The sequence below is a fragment of the Convolutriloba macropyga genome, chromosome 8 (genome assembly GCF_964194025.1).
Source record: "Convolutriloba macropyga chromosome 8, txConMacr16.3, whole genome shotgun sequence".
In the NCBI taxonomy this organism is placed as follows: Eukaryota; Metazoa; Xenacoelomorpha; order Acoela; family Convolutidae; genus Convolutriloba; species Convolutriloba macropyga.
The window spans coordinates 6,593,649-6,607,079 of record NC_134475.1 but is presented as its reverse complement, the minus strand read 5'-3'; positions in this window follow the sequence as shown (position 1 = coordinate 6,607,079).

The following is a 13,431-nucleotide window of genomic DNA, read 5'->3' as shown; positions in this document are numbered from 1 at the left end:
CGATTGTGTAATGAACGTGCTCTCTGGTGTTGTCCCAATCAACAAGAAAGAACTACAACAATTTGAACCTCAACTACGACAACTTTCTGAAAAATATTTTAGTGCTCTAGAAAGAAGTAAATTATTCCAGACAACGAGAGGGCATTCTCTGATTCGACTAATTGCCAGACCTTGCATAGAGTTTCTACAGAAGAATGCCAACTGAGGAATTTGTGCTGATTCCTCGCAACATGTTTACAACTGAACAACCCCAAGTTTCACAAATATTAAACGATCCGTTCACAAAAAACAAGTCAAAACAACTATCGCTTCTACAGAGAACTTCAAAACAAGAGCCATCAGAAGCACTCATGCAGCAGAACACAGAGCAACAGACAGATGACGTCATAGTTTCCGATGAAGAAGAAAAGCAACAAAGTATCCCAGACGACACTAAACGAAAAGAGTTTGATGAAATCAGTCAGAGTGTGATCGGTGATATAGATTTTCTCGAAAAAGACAAATTTGGAAAAGCAAAAATAATTTTGAAGAAAATCAACGGATCACGCAACATTTCACTGGACGTTGAAGGTAAAATCCTAATTAATGGAAGGAACACCGACATTCCAGCATCAACTTTCCTCTACGCATTACAACAAACATCATCAAAACTTTTGCCTGACGATTATCAAGTATTGAATTATTTGAATCTTGCACCACATCTCACTTGTAATACTTACGCAAAGAAGTTCATTAAAATTCCGAAAGAGCAAAAACTGCGTCAGTTTCCAGATGGAGCAGCCAGTGAACAGAAACCTGCTATCGAGAGAGCAGAAAAAACAGAGACTGCTAGCTTTGATGAGGAAGGCTTCGCAGACGCAGAAGAAGAAATTAAAACGCCAACAAGCTGGAAAACTCCATTCAGCGGAAATCAAAAAACTAAATAAAGTTTACACGAAAGGAAAAGCAGCATTTGGAAGTGTTGCTAACATAAAAGAGGAAAGCGGCTTTTCCAACAAAAAAATTGAAAAATTCCTTCAATCGAAGAACTCATACACTAAATATCGTCAATTCCGGAAAAGTTTTCCACGATTGAAGGTAGTTGCTTACAGAATAAACGAAATCTGGTCCATGGATGTAGCCTATATGGACAAAATAGCCAAGCACAACAATGGGGTCAAATACCTATTGATTGCAGTTGACGTTTTATCGCGCTATTTACGTGTTCAACCTCTCAGAACGATGTATTCGAAGGATTGCGTTGAAGCCTTCAAACAAATGATAAAGACGAAACAACCAGAGAAAGTGTGGACAGACAAAGGCACCGAATTCAAGGGCGCGTTCAAAACATTCTGTGAAAACAAAAAGATTCATTTGTATACAACCGAAAACGAAACCAAATCTGCGTTTGCGGAAAGAAATATTCGGTCACTTAAAAACATTATATACAGATACTTGGAAGAAAAATGGACTTGGAACTATATAAAGGAGCTTCCCAATTTCGTAAATATCATTAACAGTCGTGTTAACCGCGTTACAAAGTTAGCCCCAAATAAAGTATTCAAAAAACATGAACCATTTTTAATTTCGATTGCTTTGGACAACAATAAATATAAACCACGATTTGAAGAGGGGGACCTGGTACGAATAGCGAAACCAGACGATACCTTCAGAAAAGGTTATACTCAGAATTATACAGACGAAATTTTCACAGTACTAAGATTGGCTACAACAAGTCCACCTACCTACAATCTGGTTGACGCAAACAACGTTAAAATCCTTGGGAAGTTTTACGAACCGGAATTAGTACAAGTTGATGCGTTAAACACTGAAGAGGAGCAATGATTTCTAACAGCAATGAGTTTACAATTGACTTGTTATCAAATGCATCAATGGACGTTTTTAATGGAAATACTATGGCATCATTTCGGAACCAATTATCACAACCGATACACTTACAGGGAGAATGGCAAGTAGCATTGACATCACTATCTTTTCCATCAAACATCAACAACGTGAACTCTGAAGAAATAGTTGTTTACAAGAATTCAATGACCAATCCAAATGAGTCGAGTAATCGATCAGGACAACTCAGAAAAATTCGGACTGGTATTTACAACAGCTGGGAAGATCTAGTCTCGGAGATTGTTCGCATTGCAAGACTAAAACAGTTTGATCGTAAGTTCGACAAGATAACGCAAAAGCTTGTGTTAACATTTGGGGAAAATGAAGGATTGTCATTTCAAGACAATGAAATTCCCAGCATTCTTGGTTTCAAGGGGACCCCGGACCCTGCACACAATGGTTTTGTTCACATTGGTTACAAGACAAACTTGGAAAATGGGGCTCCGAACTCTCCTAACAGACATTTTGGTATTTTCCCCGTTGATATAACATGTGGGTCGCAGCTTATTTTTGTGTACCTTGATATTATTGAGTATCAACATGTGGGTGACTCACGTGCACCCATTCTCAAAATCATTGAATCGGAGAGACGTCTGAGAAACGGTAGCCTCAACACAGTATCACCTATTCACCATAAAACCTATACAAACTTGGACTACAAGCGTTTACTTTCAAACAATATCCAGAGCATCAAAGTTGAGCTGAGAAGTGAAACTGGGAAACTGATCCCTTTCACTGGAATTGGTAAAGTTGTTATAAGTCTCAAATTCCAGAGAACAAGCTAACTGATGGAAGCCTATTATAATAATCAAGCATCCAATTCAATGCCCCATTTCTCAGGACATTATAGACAAAGAGGAAGTGGATTCGGCGCATTAGCTGCTGGCATTGGTCGTGTTGCATTACCCCTAGCCCGACGACTTATTTGGCCAGCAGCAAAAACAATTGGAAGAGAATTGCTAGTGCAAGGTGCACCAGAGTTATTAGAATTTGCAACAAAAAAGAAATCAGCGAAGCAAGCTCTGAAAAGTACAGTTGCAAAAACAGCGAGAAAACAAATCGGAGGAGCACTTCAACGAGGACGAAAAGCAATCTATCGAAGGAGGTCGAAGAAGAAAGCATACAAAAAGCAGTCTCCACCAAAGAAAAAGATCATTTCGCGAAAAACGAAGCTAAAAAGAAGTCGATCAGATTTCTTCTCAAAAGTAAAAAATGCGTACTAACATTGTTATTCCCACAGAGGCAACACATAGCTCATTAGACTTGTTCGAGAAACCTCCCCTTCTTGTAACATTTGATCAATCGTTCGAGCAAAAAACAGGACCTTTGTACTCGCCCACTGGATCTTCGTTAGAGTTTGAAATAGTCGGTGACAGAAACAACTTCATCGACCTACAGAAAATTTATCTGGAAATCAAATTTCGAGTTGTTCGAAATAATGGAAACGATTTACGCTTCACCACGGGAGATGCCAACAACAGTGACACGCCACATCTAGCTAATAATGTCTTACATTCCCTTTTCGCCGATTGCATAGTGTCAGCAAACGGCATCAAAATTTCTTCCGCCAATGGGCACTACGCACACAAAAGTTTCATAGAAACAGAATTTTCTCATGGATCGGATGCGAAAAAAACCTGGCTGAAATGTCAAGGATATGATTATGAAGCAGACCCAACAGGCGTCCCAGCCGCTACAATCACAGCTCGACAAGAAACTGTGAGAAGATCTGCTCAACTCACAATGTATGGAAAAATAGCTACCGATTTCTTTTCATGCGAGAAGCATCTAACGAGTGGAGTAACGCTGCGAATTTCTTTCCGACGATCACAGGATGACTTTGCGATTGTGAGTGAAGACGGGGCTAAACACTATAAAATCAAAATCGATGAAGCAAATTTGTTCGTGCGAAAAATGACAGTCTCCGATATGGTACTTGGTGCAATCGAGAAAACACTTCTCAAGACACCTGCAATGTACCGATATAATGAAGTTATTTCGAAAGCTTTTCTAGCAACAGCTGGGCAACAAAGCTGGAAGCAGGAGGATATTTTCACAAAAGAACCTATTCGTAGACTAATTGTCGCCATGTGCCGCAGCGATGCGTTCATCGGTACTAATACGCTCAATCCATTTTCATACCAGAAGTTTGATTTGAATGAGATAATAATTTACCGTAATGGGTTCGCCACAGCTGGTACACCAATATCAACAACTGATAATAAACGACTATACTACAACTCGATGGCTGCACTAGCTTATGTAGAAAATGGTCACGGGATATCTCTATCTGATTTTCCTAACCATTACATTATGGTGTTTGATCTCACCAGCACTCAAGAGGCAACCCATGACTTTATTCATCCCGAGCTAACAAACTCATCATTATCTGTGGAACTCAAGTTCGGTGCAGCGTTGCCCCGCAACATTGAAATTTTATTTCTCGGGGAGAAATGTTCAACAGTTTATATCGATTCCTCGAGAAACGTTTCCAAAAACGCTCTTCCTATAATCTAATGGATGAAGATAAAATATTCAAATTGATTCTACAATCCGGTCATTTGATGTTTAAATTCAACGGTGTTTATGCAGCTGACAATTTCCCCTTGCACATACCAACCAACTCATTTGCTATCGTCAACGCTTCACCAGCCTCTTCACCTGGATCTCATTGGATTGTGCTTGCAAAGAGATATGCCTACCCAATAACATACTTTGCCGACCCGCTGGCATTACCTCTCTATTCATATAAACACATATCAGACCGATTTCGACAAAGCACTAATGATAGCATTATAGTGGACCTCATGGAAGACAGACGTGACAAAAATAAACCCCTACAAAGTGCAGACTCTCAAATGTGTGGACTTTATTGCATTTATATAGCTCATTGTGTTCTCAATGATAATTTTCTATTCATTCCCGATATCAATGAAATTCAGCTGTTGTCTTTTATAAAACATATGAAGTAAACAATTATACACGCTTTCTTTTTAGTTAGGTCGATGACTCACCAACCAAAAATTCACCTTTATAAATACCTAAATTCCCCCTCCCCTGGAAAAACAAACTAAATCGTTCAACTATGACAAAAACGTTGATGGCTTGTAAACAAATTCAAGTTCTTCAGACTTGTGTTGATGGCATGTAAACAAATTCTTGTCTGGACCCGAGTGCACTATGTAAACAAAAAGTAACGCTACCAGGCTGAATTGCGTCACTGTAACGCGATGGCCCCTCGATAAAAACAGACAAAAAAAGAGACAGCTTGCTTGCATCCGATTGGCTAATCAACTTGTTGAAAGCGGGGTTACCCGGACTGAAAAATTACTCATTGCTTTTTGCCTTACACTTTGCGTTCAGTTGATTCAAACTTGATACATTTTTGTCACTTCTAAACTTCTTAATTAATCGTTCCTTTCACCGTTACTCTCTTACAGCAACAATCAATTTTTGTGGGATGGGACAAGCCAAGTGCGAAATTTGTCATAAACTACTGGCAAATAGAAGAAGCGTTCGTCGACATCGGAAAGAAGTGCATAAGATCTATCCTCAAACAAACTCATTCGAGTGCACTGAATGTGGATTCACCACAAGAAGCCTGTATGAGCTAACAGGACACATGACTGTGCAGCATGAGGCGACCAGTCCACGATACTGCATATACTGTCAAAAATGTTTTCCACGTGACGCTGATTATCTTGAGCACATGAACACTTTCCACGGTCTACCAGCTTGGAGTGTAGATGTAAACAACCTACAGGACTCAGGCATCATACCAAGCGAACGCGCTTTCGGCGATACACTGAAAGTCTATGAGATTACCGTCGGGTCAAGAGACGTTGATCTATTACACGTTATGCAGCTAAAACGTCAAGAGATTGAAAACATTATCAACATTAGTGTTCAACAACACTCACAAAAAGTTCAGTTCAACTCAGTTATCGATCTCGTCAAACCCACGAAAACCGATGATGATCTATCATCAAGCCAGCCCGATAGAATTTCGATTCATGTTGCATCAAAAATGGAACGAGTGGATTTCGGTGGTCTTGCAGATAAAACCTTCCATGCAATGGTAGAACAGATGCTCCTAGCGCTCAACAATTTCGCTTCCCATGGTAGCAGTTGGACTCTCAACCAAATTGTCAACATTGAAATCCGATTAGCAAAAGCTAAACCGATAAGGGCATCGTCATATTTAGCACTTCCAGGCAAACTAGCGCGCACATGCTCTCTACTGAATATCAGAAACCGAGAAGACGAGAATTGTTTTCTGTATTGCTATACTGCCGCCTACCATTTTAAGTTTGGCCCTCGACTTCTTCCTCCTGGTGCATCGGCACGCAGGATAACCAGCCCAGTAACATACGGACCAGACAACCCGCTTGCAAAACAAGCAGATGGTGTGTTTGACATGCCTATGGGCTTCCACCAGATGACTCGCTTTGAAGAGCTAAACAATGTCTGCGTCAACGTTTTTCGGTAAGTTAAAAATCTTTCTTTTGGAAAAACTTTAAAACTAAAAATAAGATTATGGCACACAAGCAAATGAGGAAAAAAAAAAGATGAAAAATCAAAAAAGTTTGAATATTTTAGCTACGCTGAAAACGGTCTGATACCATTCCGAGTTTCCAAAAAACAGAACTGTGAATTCAACATGGACCTTCTTCTTCTTAGCGACGGTCAAATGCATCACTACGTTTTAATCCGAAACCTGCGATCTCTTATTCATAAAGTCAAGGAACGAGTAGTTAGAACAGATAATCATATTTGTAGAAACTGTTTTCATGTTTGCACCTCAAAAGAACGATATGAAAAACATTTAGAACTTTGCTGGAAGAACAAACCAGCAATCGTGCGTATGCCAAAAAACACAAAGTACTACTACAAAAAGTTTCAGTCCCGTTGGTTTGCTCCAATTGTTGGCTTTTTTGACTTGGAGTCAATAATTGAACCTGTCTCAGGATGTCAAAACAACCCAACCAAATCAGAAACAAGAACAATAGAAGTACATAAACCGTGCAGCTATGCAATGTTGTTTGTTGCTCAGAACCAAACTGAACCGTTTCATTTTGAATGTTTGACAGGACCGAAGGTCATGGAACAATTTGTTCAGTCTTTGGAAACCATAGCAAAACGAGTTTACACTGTTAAACAGCAACACAAATATTTCTCTGGCCAGCCTCTCATCGCGAAAGAAGATGCCGCCAATTGTTGGATATGTGAAGAACCATTGGAACACAATTTTAATAACCCGACAGTTCTAGATCATTGTCACTTCACTGGAGAATTCCTCGGATGGGCGCATAATACTTGTAACATTAACAGGAGGTTTCTCAACTATACTCCGCTATTTGCACACAATCTCTCAAACTACGATCTTCACCATGTAATTCTTGCTCTCCAGGGTAGCAACATGAGGAATACTGTATCAATTGTTCCGAATACAGATGAGAAATATATAGCTCTGGAAATTGGTGTTCTAGTCTACAACCGTCAGGACAAGAATGGAGTGATCAAACCGGTGTATGAGTATATCAGGCTACTAGACTCATTTCGTTTCATGGCCTCGTCATTAGATTCTCTAGCACAAAACTTACCCTCTGATCAGTTCACTTTGCTAGAACATCACTTTAAGGATTGGCCAGAAAGTTCAGTGCAAATGTTGAAACGGAAGGGATATTTCCCCTATTGTTACATTGATAATTTCACTAAACTGAAAGAGACCGCACTCCCACCACGAGAAAAGTGGATGAATAGTCTTCAACAGTATCAAGTGAGCGTTACTGAAGACGAGTACAAACATGCGCTGGAAGTTTTCGAGAAGTTTCAATGTGAAACAATTGAAGATTACTATAGTTTGTATCTCAAAACTGATGTGTTTCTTCTAGCTGCAGTTATGCTCTGCTTCCGCAAGGTGTGCTACGAAACTTACGGACTGGATTGCTGTCAGTACTATACCGCTTCCAATCTCTCTGGTGATGCTATGTTAAAGTTATCTAAAGCGCCTTTGAGACTCCTAAAAGAGAGAGAACAATTGGATATGGTAGAAGGATTGATCCGTGGTGGCGTAAGCTCGATATACAATAAGCGGCTGGCGGTTGCGAACAACAAATATCTACCAAATTTCAACCCCAAAGCACCCTCAACCTTCATAGTAATGATTGATGCAAACAATTTGTATGGGGGCATAATGGAAAAGTTTCCATTGCCATTGAACAATTTTGAGTACACTGACGGAAACTGGGATCCCGAAATTCAAAAAGCGTTCATCCAAAGCGTGTTGGAGACACCTGACGATAGCGATATTGGCTACGTATTAGAAGTGGATTTGTCGTACCCAGATGAACTTCATGATCTTCATTCAGATTTTCCCTTGGCCCCAACAAAACAGAAAGTTGACGCATGCTGGTTGGGTGACTATCAGGAAGAGCTTTTGAATGATATGCAGATGAACGCGCCGCCTTCGAGTAACAAATTGATCCAGACCTTGTTCCCCAAAAAGAACTACATTTTGCACTATCAAACATTGAAGCTCTACGTACAGTTGGGGTTGAAAGTTGAAAAACTACATCGATCACTCGCTTTTAACCAGTCGAAATGGCTAGCGCCATATGTCAAGTTGAACACTCAGAAGCGAAAGCAAGCCAAGAACAAGTTCGAGGAGAACTTCTATAAACTAATGGTGAACAGCGCATTTGGGAAAACGTGTGAGGGGAAACGCAATCGCATAAAAGTAAAACTGGCTCGAAGTGAAGAAGAGACATTGAAATGGACCAGTGCTCCACAGATGAAGTCGTTCAAAATCATTGATGAGAACTTGGCAACGATAAGCTTGAACGAGACTGAAATAGAGTGGGACAAACCAACTATCGTAGGTGCTTGCATCTTAGATCTTTCGAAGAAATTCATGTACGACTTCCACTACAATACAATGAAGAAACACTTCAATTGTAAACTACTGTACTCGGACACGGACTCGTTTGTTTATGAAATTTTCTCAAACGACTTCTTCGCAGACTTGAAGCGGAAAACCACAGTGAAGGACCTTTTCGACTTCTCAAACTTTCCAACTAATCACGAGATGTACGATCAAAGCAACGCAAGGGTGACACTAAAATTTAAAGATGAGATGGGAGGCAAGATGATTTCTGAGTTTGTGGGGTTGAAGCCGAAGCTGTATTCCATCAAACTGGCAGATGGTTAGTCAACTTTTTTTTCCAAAACCTAAAAAAGTCAAGAAAACAACAAAAAGCAGAATGAGTAAAGAAAAACCGGATAAAAAGCATAAAAAAGAGACCTAGGACTAGATTTCCAAGACGAAACGAAAGAAAAAAAGTGAAAAACAAAAACTAGAATGTACGAACTTCTATTTTAGGTCTTGCAAAGCAGTCGGCGAAAGGTGTGACGCAAGACGCCAGGCGCATGCTGACACATGAATTATACAAACAGGTTCTCACAGGAGGAGAAACTGTTCGGCTTCTCAATACAAGAATTGCGTCGAGCAAACACCAACTTATGACAGTTGTGTGTAACAAGAAATCACTCTCGGGATACGATGACAAGCGGTATATTTTAGACGACAAGATCACAACTCTACCATTTGGTCATCATGCTCTCCGCGAGGAAATGTTTATGCGCAACGTAGTGCAGGATCCAGATTGGGGTTCGAGTGATGAGGAAGAAACTGTTGTACACTTTGCCGAATCAACAATGCCACAAAGTCAACCGCCAACTCAATACACAGGGCCTTCACTGTCTGCAGAGGTCTGGTCTCCGCCTGATCCGGGTCTCAACCAGCGTGTTTACAGTGACGATGAGCTGGAAGCGGACATTGCAGATTTTGAAAATCTGACTCAACAAGTGATTGAGGACGAAATTGATAGATGTTCTTTTATAGACGATCAGGCTGCCGAATCAGGTTCGTCGCCTAGTCTTCTAGACCCAAGACCCGTAACCCCCATTCATGTTTCTACTAACTGTACAGCACAAGAGCAACCCATCAACCATCCCGGACCCTCAAAAAGTATGAAAAAGTGCGCAAAACGAACGCTGGAGCTGATATCAGACAAAGAATCTATCAATGTAGATAGAATAAAGAAATGGAGAGTAGTACAAATTGACTCTGATAGTGACAATTAACTTCTGCGAAAGAACTCTGCTTTAGTTTTTGTGATTTGTGTTTTGTTTGTTCCCGTTTGATGGAAATAAGAAATTTTTTCAACTCGTGTTATAGAAAAATTGTACTGTATAAGTCTTTTAAAAGCTCCCATTTAAGCAGTTGATCAGTTTATGTCTAAGTCATTTTCATCCTCAGTACCTTCAATCCATAGTATAAGTCATTCAAAAGCTCCCTTATAAACAGTTGATCAATTGATATCTAAGTCATTTTCATCCTCAGTACCTTCACTCCATAGTATAAGTCTTTTAAAAGCTCCCTTATAAACAGTTGATCAATTGATATCTAAGTCATTTTTGTCTTCAGTACCTTCAATCCATAGTATAAGTCTTTTAAAAGCTCTCGTATAAGCAGTTGATCAATTAATAACTAAGTCTTTTTTAACCTGAGTACCTTCAATCCATAGTATAAGTCTTTTAAAAGCTCCCATATAAGCAGTTGATCACTTATTATCTAAGTCTTTGTTGTCCTCAGTACCTTCAATCCATTGTATAAGTCTTTTAAAAGCTCCCATACTAGTAGCTGATCAATTTATATCTAAGTCATTTTTAACCTCAGTACCTTCAATCCATTGTATAAGTCTTTTAAAAGCTCCCATATAAGCATTTGATCAATTTATATCTAAATCATTTTTATCCTCAGTACCTTCAATCCATTGTATAAGTCTTTTAAAAGCTCCCATACTCTTAGCTGATCAATTAATAACTAAGTCTTTTTTAACCTCAGTACCTTCAATCCATAGTATAAGTCTTTTAAAAGTTCCCATATAAGCAGTTGATCAATTTATATCTAAGTCATTTTTGTCCTCAGTACCTTCAATCTATAGTATAAGTCTTTTAAAAGCTGCCATATAAGCAGTTGATCAATTTATATCTAAGTCTTTTTTGTCCTCAGTACCTTCAATCCATTGTATAAGTCTTTTAAAAGCTCCCATACTAGTAGCTGATCAATTAATAACTAAGTCATTTTTATCCTCAGTACCTTCAATCCATAGTATAAGTCTTTTAAAAGCTTCCATATAAGCAGCTGATCAATTTATATCTAAGTCATTTTTGTCCTCAGTACCTTCAATCCATAGTATAAGTCTTTTAAAAGTTCCCATATAAGCAGTTGATCAATTAATAACTAAGTCTTTTTTAACCTGAGTACCTTCAATCCATAGTATAAGTCTTTTAAAAGCTCCCATATAAGCAGTTGATCACTTATTATCTAAGTCTTTGTTGTCCTCAGTACCTTCAATCCATTGTATAAGTCTTTTAAAAGCTCCCATACTAGTAGCTGATCAATTTATATCTAAGTCATTTTTAACCTCAGTACCTTCAATCCATTGTATAAGTCTTTTAAAAGCTCCCATATAAGCATTTGATCAATTTATATCTAAATCATTTTTATCCTCAGTACCTTCAATCCATTGTATAAGTCTTTTAAAAGCTCCCATACTAGTAGCTGATCAATTAATAACTAAGTCTTTTTTAACCTCAGTACCTTCAATCCATAGTATAAGTCTTTTAAAAGTTCCCATATAAGCAGTTGATCAATTATTAACTAAGTCATTTTTGTCCTCAGTACCTTCAATCCATAGTATAAGTCTTTTAAAAGCTCCCATATAAGCAGTTGATCACTTATTATCTAAGTCTTTTTTGTCCTCAGTGCCTTCAATCCATAGTATAAGTCTTTTAAAAGTTCCCATATAAGCAGTTGATCAATTTATATCTAAGTCATTTTAATCCTCAGTACCTTCAATCCATAGTATAAGTCTTTTAAAAGTTCCCACATAAGCAGTTGATCAATTATTAACTAAGTCATTTTTATCCTCAGTGCCCTCAATCCATAGTATAAGCGTTTAAAAAGCTTCCGCGCTATCAGATGGAAATGAAAAAAGTAGCTGATGTTTATTGCCAAACAAAAATTCCTCTTTGTCTCGAAAAAATTAGGAACATGTTCATAGTTACCTCCGTAGATCATCTGTGTCGATTGTAGCAATCTGTCATAATCTACCCTACAACTGATCTAAGTGTCTAAGTGAACTCAGTGAGTGTTTGTGAATGGTGGTGCGTGTTAAAAGTTTGTGAACTGGTGCCGTCTAATTTTCGCAATGGGGTTTCTCTAAACCAGCAAGGTCCGCTTCTCAATCATTGGGGTTGCCAAAGTTAAGAAGGCAAGGAGTTTACTGGCGTCAAGCGAGTACAGTTCCTGCTACTCTTCAGACTGTTTATCTCAAGACTTTGTACTCCAGACAAGATATTAAAATTAATTCCCAATATATATAGAATTTATCAACAAAGAAAAATATAAAGGTGAGCAACATCAGAAATTGGTGATGAATTAAAATGCCATGAGACAAAGAGGAGTTTTGAAATAAAAAAACCCAAAAAACTGGTCAAAAAGATGTAAAACTTAAAAGGACTAACTGAATTATTCCTTTTCTGCAGTCGGTTTCCAACTTGCTCTCCTCGTTGCTCTCCAGCTTGCTCTCCGCTTTGCACTCTCTTTTTCTCTCCACACTACTTTGTTCGGCCACAAAAATGTCACCAATAACCCTGATATGTACAAGTTAAAACTCGATTATGTAACCAGTAGGTAGCTTAGGATCCAATACACAAGTTATTTTTCACCAATACCCTTGATATGTACAAGTTAAAACTCACTTAGGTAACCAGCAGGTAGCTTAGGATCCAACACACAAGTTATTTTTCACCAATACCCTTCATATGTACAAGTTAAAACTCGCTTAGGTAACCAGCAGGTAGCTTAGAATCAAATACACAAGTTATTTTTCACCAATACCCTTGATATGTACAAGTTAAAACTCGCTTAGGTAACCAGCAGCTAGCTTAGGATCCAATACACAAGTTATTTTTAGTTATTACCTTTAATTATTCAAAGTCAAAACTCGATTAGGTACCGCTTGGGTAGCTTAGGTATCATTACACAAGTTCTTTTTAGTTATTACCTCTAATTATTCAAAGTCAAAACTCGATTAGGTACCGCTTAGGTAGCTTAGGTATCAATACACAAGTTCTTTTTCATAATTACCTCTTAGTATTCAAAGTGAAAACTTGATTGGGTACTACTTGGGTAGCTTGGGTATCCATACACTAGTTCTTTTTCGTCACTACCAGATTTTGACAGAAGTCAAAGCTTGATTAGGTAAAACACAATGGTCCAATTGTGAAACAAACCTCATAGTAAAACTCTACAGTGAAAAATAAAAAATGCGACAAGGTCCCTACAAGCAGCTGATTTTTGTCAAGTATTTTTTTTCTCTTCCGTTAGGGTCACTAAATGTAATCTATCTACCTCAGGTGTCAATGAACGCAATAGTTTCACAACAGATAAGCAAAGTTAAAAACAGGGTATCTTTT